This window comes from Nycticebus coucang, chromosome 19 (genome assembly GCF_027406575.1).
Source record: "Nycticebus coucang isolate mNycCou1 chromosome 19, mNycCou1.pri, whole genome shotgun sequence".
Lineage (NCBI taxonomy): Eukaryota > Metazoa > Chordata > Mammalia > Primates > Lorisidae > Nycticebus > Nycticebus coucang.
This window is the reverse complement of record NC_069798.1, coordinates 792,482-799,087: the sequence shown is the minus strand read 5'-3', so window position 1 is coordinate 799,087 and position 6,606 is coordinate 792,482.

The following is a 6,606-nucleotide window of genomic DNA, read 5'->3' as shown; positions in this document are numbered from 1 at the left end:
ACCGCAACAAAAAAGTAAAAAACAGGGGCAGTGCCTGTGGCAGTGAATAGGACGTCGGCTCCATATACCAACGGTGGCAGGTTCAAACCCGGCCTGGCCAAACTGAAGCAACAAAAAAAACAGCCAGGCATTGTGGTGGGCACCTGGAGTCCCAGCTGCTCAGGAGGCTGAGGCAAGACAATTGCCTAAACTGAGGAGTTGGAGGTTGCTGTGAGCTGTAACATTGCAGCACTCAAACAAGAGCTATAAAGTGAGACTCTATCTCTTAAAAAAGAAAAAGAAAAAGAAATGGATGCTGGGCTCGGTGCCCATAGCTCAGTAGTTACGGTGCCAGCCACATATACCGAAGCTGGTGGGTTCAAACCTGGCCCAAGCCAGCTAAAGCAACAATAACAACTGCAACAACAATAACAACAAAAATAGCTGGGTGTTGTAGCAGGCGCCTATAGTCCCAGCAACTTGGGAGGGTAAGGCAAGAAAATCACTTAAGCCCAAGAGTTGGAGGTTGCGGTGAGCTGTGATGCCCGGGTACTCTACCAAGGGCAACATGGTGAGACTGTGTCTCAATAAAAAAAAAGAAAGAGGGCGGTGCCTATGGCTCTCTGGGTAGGGTGCCAGCCCCATATACGGAGGGTGATGGCTTCAAACCTGGCCCTGGTCAAACTGCAACAAAAAAATAGCTGGGCGCTGTGATGGGCACCTTTAGTCCCAGCTACTTGGGAGGCTGAGGCAGTAGAATCGCCTAAACCAAGAGCTGGAGGTTGCTGTGAGCAGTGAGGCCGCAGCACTCTATCAAGGGCGACAAAGTGAGACTCTGTCTCTAAAAAAAAAAAAAAAAAAAGAAAGAAAGAAAGAAATATGCCACCTATGCCTGTTTTCTTAAGTATTCTTGTTAGAAAAGGATGCTGAATTTTTCTTTTTTTTTGCGACAGTCTCAAGCTGTCACCCTGGGTAGAGTGCCATGGCGCCACAGCTCACAGCAACCTCAAACTCTTGGGCTTAAGTGATTCTCTTGCCTCAGCCTCCCAAGTAGCTGGGGCTACAGGCGCCTGCCACAATGCCTGGCTATTTTGTTGTTGTAGTTATCATTGTTGTTTGGCAGGCCTGGGCCGGATTCAAACCCACCAGCTCTGGTGTAGTGGCTGGTGCCCTATCTGCTGAGCTATAGGCGCTGAGCCAGGATGCTGAATTTTATCAAATGATTTTTCTGCATCTACTGAGACAATCATATAGTCTCTGTTTCTGCTTTATCGATATCGTGAATTACATTTATGGGTTTGCATATGTTAAACTTTTTGTTTTTTTGAAGACAGAGTGTTAGCCTGTCACCCTGTGTAGAGTGCTGTGTCAGCTTAGCTCGCAGCAACCCCAAACTCCTGGGATCAAGGGATCCCCATGCCTCAGGCTCCTGAGAAGCTGGGTCTACAGCTGCCCACCACAACACCTGGCTAATTTTTCTATTTTTAGTAAAGACGGGGTCTCACTCTCGCTCAGGCTGGTCTCAAACTCCTGAGCTCAACCAATCCTCCTACCTCCCTTCCCAGAGTGTTAGGATTACAGGAGTGAGCCACTGTGCCCAACCAACCTTCTTGGTTTAATTTATTGCTATTTTATTATTTTCTATGCTATTGTAAATGGGATTATTTTCTTAATTTCCTTTTTGTATTGTTCATTGTGCATGGAAGCTCAACTACTGATGTCTTTAAGCACTGATTTTGTGTCCTGCAAATTTGCTGAATTTGTTTAACTATTTGTGAAATTTTGAGGGTTTCCTATGTAAGATTGTGTCCTCTATTAACAGACAGTATTTTATTTCTTCACTCCTATTTTTTGTGACACAGTCTTACCATGTCGCCCTTGGTAGAGTGCCATAGCGTCACAGCTCACAGCAACCTCAAACTCTGGGCTTAAGCGATTCTCTTGCCTCAGCCTCCCAGAAGCTGGGACTACAGGCACCCTCCACAACACCAGCTATCTTTTGTTACAGTTGTCATTGTTGTTTAGCTGGCCCAGGCCAGGCTCAAAACCCCCATCCTCGGTGTATGTGGCCGGTGCCCTACCCACTGACCTACAGGCGCCACCCATGCCCGGCTATTTTTGTTGTTGTTTTTCTAGTTGTTGTTTAGCAGGCCCAGGCCAAATTCAAACCCACCAGCCCTGGTGTATGTGGCCAGTACCCTAGCTTCTGAGCTATGGGCGCCAAGCTGGATACTGTGTTTTTTTTACAAATTAAAGTCTTATGGCAACCTTGTGCCAAGCAAGTCTATTTGCACCATTTTTCTCCTAGTGTGTGCTCATTTTGAGTCTGTATGTCACGTTTTGATAATTTCACAGTATTTCCAATGTTTTCATTATTATTCTCTGTATGGTGATCTGTGTGCATGATCCTTGGTGTTATTAAATTGCAATTGTTCTGGGGCACTATAGACTACACCCATAGAAGATGGCCAATTAATAAATGGGTATTGGCTGCCAGAAGTAAAAGATTATTTTCAAAATGTTACTGCTTACTTTCAATGCACCTGGTCACTCAAAGGTTCTGATGAAGATGGACAAGGAGACGAGTGTTGGGCTCTTATGCCGTCACTCTGGGTAGTGCCGTGGCATCATAGTTCACACCAACCTCCAACTCTTGGGCACAATCGATCCTCTTGCCTCAGTTTTTGCTTATTTTTAGTAGAGGCAGGGTCTGGCTTTTGCTCAGGCAGGTCTCAAACTCATGAGTTCAAGCAATCCACCCACCTCGGCCTCCCAGAGTGCTGGGATTACAGGCGTGAGCCACTGCACCTGGTGATGAATGTTGTCTTCATGCCTGATAACACATTTATTCTGCAGCCCATAGGTCAAGGGGTACATCATCTCAGAAATACATTTTGTAAGATGATAGCTGCCATAGAAAGTGAGTCTGCTGGGCAGTGCCTGTAGCTCAAGGAGTAGGGCGCCGGTCCCATATGCCGGAGGTGGCGGGTTCAAACCCAGCCCCGGCCAAAAACCACACACACACAAAAAAAAGAAAGTGAGTCTGCTGATGCACCTGAGCAAAGTCCATTGAAAACCTGGAGTCACCATTCTAGATGCCACTGGTGACTCATGGGAGGAAGTCAACATATCCACATTAATAGGAATTTGGAAGAAGTGGATTCTAATCCTCACAGATGACTTTAAGGGGATCAATAGAGCAAGGAAGATGGGGTGGAAATAGCAAGAGAACTGGAATTAGTGGAGCCTGAAGATATGACTGAATTGCTGCAAAATCATAAAATTTAAATGGATGAGGAATTGCTTTGTATGGATGAGCAAAGAGTTTTCTTTCTTTCAAGACCAAGTCTCACTCTGTCAACCTGGGTATGGTGTCATAGCTCACAGCAACCTCAAACTCATGGGCTCAAGTGATCCTCTTGCCTCAGTGTCCTGACTAGCTGGAATTACAGGTGCCTGCCACAACACCTAGCTAGTTATTCTATTTTTTTTTTTTTTGTAGAGACAGAGTTTCACTTTGTCGCCCTCTGTAGAGTGCTGTAGCATCACAGCTCACAGCAACCTCCAGCTCCTGGGCTTAGGCGATTCTCTTGCCTCAGCCTCCCGAGTAGCTAGGACTACAAACGCCCGGCTGTTTTTGTTGCAGTTTGGCTGGGGCCGGGTTTGAACCCGCCACCCTTGGTACATGGGGCTGGCGCCCTACTACTCACTGAACCACAGGCACACCCCTAGTTATTCTATATATATATATATTTTTTGCAGTTTTTGGCCAGGGCTGGGCTTGAACCCACCACCTCTGGCATATGGGGCTGGTGCCCTACCCCTTTGAGCCACAGGCGCCGCCCTAGTTATTCTATTTTTAATAGAGACGGAGGAGTGTCACTCTTTTGCTCAGGCTTGTCTCAAACTCCTGAACTCAGGCAATCCACCTACCTCAGATTCCCAGAGTGGTGGGATTGTAGGTGTGACCCACTGTGCCTGGCTCACTTTACTTTTTTTCTTGAGACAAGGTCTCACTCTGTCACCAAAGCTAGAATACCCTACAGCCTAGCTCCCACAACCTCAAACTCCTAGGATCAAGCAATTCTCCTGCCTCAGCCTCCTAAGTAGCTGGGGACCAACTACAGGTGCCCACCACAATGCTCAGCTAATTTTCTGTTTTTAGTAGAGACAAGGTCTCGCTCTTGGTCAGGCTTGTCTCAGATTCCTGAGCTCAAGGGCTATTCCCACGTTGACCTCCTAGAGTGCTAGGATGAGCTACCAAGCCCTGCCAGAAGCTGGTTTCTTTTTTTTTTTTTTTTTTGTAGAGACAGAGTCTCACTTTATGGCCCTCAGTAGAGTGCCATGGCCTCGCACAGCTCACAGCAACCTCCAACTTCTGGGCTTAAGCGATTCTCTTGCCTCAGCCTCCCGAGTAGCTAGAAGCTGGTTTCTTAAGATGTAATGTACTCCTGGTGAAGATGTTGTGGACAGTGGAAATGACAACAAAGGATTTCAAATATCCCATAAACTTAGCTGATAAAGCAATGGTGGAGTTTGAGAAGACTGACTTTAATTTTGAAAGAACATAGAATTTTCTTTGTGGTTACTTTGGGGCTTACATAAAAAACGCCTTATACTTTAAGTAGACTTCAATTGTATACAAAACTGTCCTTTTAACAACTCTACTTTTACATTATTAATGTCACAAGTTTGTGCCATTAAGATATTTTAACATATTTTTTATAGTTATAGTTTTATATTTTTTCTTTTAAAGTCTACATTAGAATTAAATGTGCTTGATGTACCACCATTACAGTACTGAAGGGTTCTGAATTTACCTTACCGGTGAGCTTTTTAATTTCCCGTGCTTTCATGTTGCTGTGCAGCATCTTCATTTCAACTTGCGGGATTCATTGTAGGCCAAGTCTAGTGGTGATCAACTTCCTCAGATTGTTTATCTGGGAATGTCTTTATTCCACTTTCAACTTGAAGTGCAGTTTTGTTGAATGGCACTCATAGTTGGCAGGTTTTCTCTTTCAGCACTTAAAATATATCATCCCACTCCGATTTTCCCTGTAAAGGTTCCACTGAGAAATCTGATTAACTTATGGAAGTGCCCTTGTATGTGACAAGACACTTTTCTTTTACTCTTTTAAGTTTCTCTGTCTTTGACTTTGGATGATTATGTTCTTGGTTAATTCTTAGGTTCATTTTACTTGGGCTTCTCAAATTTGGATCCCCATTTTCTTCCTCAGATTCAATATTTTGCATTATCACTAAGTAAGACAAATAAGCTTTCTTCCCTTTCCTCTCCTTTTAGAACTACCATAATGCACATGTTAGTGTGTACTTGGTGTTGACGTGTAAATCCCTCAGGCTTTCTTCATTTTTCATGTTTGCTAATTTTGTTTTCCTCTTGATGGAGTCTGTTGCTGAACCCCTCTAGGGAATTTTTCCATTCTTTTATTATATTCTTCAGTTCCAAAATTTGGTTCTTTTTTATAGTTTGCTTCTCTTTGCTGATATTCTCATTTTGTCACAGAATGTTTTTTTGATTTTGTTGTCTGTTCTCGTGGACCATTGAGTTTGTCTTTAACACAATTTTTGGATTGCCAGTAAATTCACAGATCTGTTTCTTAGCGGGTGGTTTCTGGAGACGTAATTTGTTCCTTTGACAGGGCTGTATTTCTATTTCTTCATTTGCTTTGTGATTTTTGCTGTTTTATGCATTTAATAAAACAGCCACCTCCCCCGATCTTTATACAGGGAAGACTTTAGGCAACCAGCCTGGGTAGAGATTTTGGGAGCCTGTTAAATGGTTTTTTTTTTGGACGATTCAACTTCTCCTTGTGTAATTTCCCAGTGAGTTTTGCTGCTTTTTCAGCTTGTAATCTCTTGCTCCCTCTTGTGTCCTTCTCCAGTATTGCAAGTTATCTGGTGCTACGCTTTCTGTGTAAAGTGGAAGGGACCTAGTAGGCACTCAAAAATGAATACTATTTTTTATAATTTCTTTTATACTAAAATTCTTTCGAGATGAGGAAATTATCCTGGATTATTAGGGTGGGCCCTATGTAATCACAAGGGTTCTTATATGTGAAAGAGAGAGGGAGATTTGAAGCATCTACCTGCTTGGAGGGGGAAGAAGGGACTGTGGGGCAATGAATATGGTTGGAAGAAGAGAATCGAAGCTGGAAAAGAGCAGGAGACAGATCCGCCCTGGGCCTTCTCAGTTCCACCTTCAGAAGGAACACGGACCTATCATCACCTCTGTCAGCCTAATAAGACCCATTTTTTGATTCCTGACTTATCTAACTCTAAAAATAAATTTGTATTAGTGGCTTACAACAAGTTTGTTGTAATTTATTATAGCAGAAATAGGAAGCTAATTCGAGTTTGAGGGTTTTTTTTGCAGTTTTTGGCCGGGGCTGGGTTTGAACCTGCCACCTCCAGCATATGGGGCTGGTGCCCTACTCCTTTGAGCCACAGGTAGGTCCCGCCCTAGAGTTTGAGGGTTTTTTTTTTTGTGATTTTTGGCGGGGGCTGGGTTTGAACCCACCACCTCCAACACACGGGACTGGCGCCCTACACCTTGAGCCACAGGGGCCACCCTAGAGTTTGAGTTTTAAAAAAAGGAATATATTTGAG